The sequence below is a fragment of the Egretta garzetta genome, unplaced genomic scaffold (assembly GCF_000687185.1).
Source record: "Egretta garzetta isolate BGI_Z169 unplaced genomic scaffold, ASM68718v1 scaffold849, whole genome shotgun sequence".
NCBI lineage: Eukaryota > Metazoa > Chordata > Aves > Pelecaniformes > Ardeidae > Egretta > Egretta garzetta.
Window position 1 is genome coordinate 150,032 of NW_009260783.1, and position 1,277 is coordinate 151,308.

Genomic DNA, 1,277 nt, shown 5'->3' on the forward strand with positions numbered 1-1,277 from the left:
GGCAGCGCGGTTCGTACCAGCGCAGCCCGCCCGTGTGCGCAGCTCCTGCGGGAGAGCTGGGAACTCGGAGGCCTGGGCTGGCTCTGTGAGCAATGTTATTTTTAACTCCCAGTTCCTCTCTCGTTTTTGCTGGGCGGCGACTGGTTCTGCTGTTTGCTGAGCGATAAAGAGCCCCTTTTTTTCCCCCCCTCCGCTATTTCTAGGCTATTTTCAGGCTTTTCTCCGTGCATCTTTGCCACAGGCGCTTTCAAAGGGCCGGGGCAGGTTGCTTGCTTCGCGTGCCCAGAGGAAGAGGAGAGATGCGGAGGGCGGGAGGTGCCGGGAAGGAGCAGGGCTTCCCAAGCTGGGTGAGGAAGGCACGTGCCCTGGAGCACCAGCTGCCCGGTGCTGCATGCGAGAGTGTGCTCCTCCTCACGCACGGCCGCGGTGTGCAAGAGCCGGCCTTCCCCCGAGGGAGCCGTGACGCCCACGTCTTCCCGGCCGAGCCAGCAACAGCCTTCACCTCCCTGAAGCCCAACTGAGGGCGATCCTCCATGGGGGGGAGGGTCCTGGGGGTCCCGCGCAGGTCCTGGGACAAGGTGGGGGTGCAAAGCCTCGCGGGAGGCTGATGGGACAGGACCTGGGACGTGCAGGGCTTGGGGTGCCCAGAGAGGGTCGAACGCTGCTGTGGCGGTGCAGGAGCCACCAGATGGGGCCAGCAGAGCTGGGGCCAGCCCCTGTCACCTTCAGGCTTGGCATAAGGACCAGCACCTGCGGGACACTAAGTCGGAGAGGAGGGGGTGAGGGACCTGGTGCCCACCAGCGCTGTGGTGTGCCGCTGCCATGGCCGGAGCCTCTCCGCTGAGGGTACCGGCGGGGGTGATGCTGTCCTGTCCCCAGAACAGAGGACACGATGTGTAACGGCACATTCCAAGCCCCCTGCCATGGCTGTGTCCAGGAGAAGGCAGAGCTCTTTCGGCAGCAAAGAAGTAGCCTGTGTCTTCATCAGGCGGTGAGAGCCCAGCCTGACGCTGGGGTCCTCTGACTGCAACCCCCCCAAAAAGGTCGTTTCATCCTGGTGGGGCTGGGTCGGGACTCTCTCCTCCTGGGGCAGGAGGCGGCGGTGGTACCGTGTGTGGCCCCACAGCCCTTTTCCCCCTGGAAAACTGCAAAACCCTGAGCCTCGCTGCAGCTCCGAGAAGCTCAGAAAGAGCCAGAACCTGCTGCGGGACAGACGCCCACGTCGGCCCTCGGCCAGCTCGAACCTTCCAGGCTGCTAGGCAGGGCTGGAGCCCCCC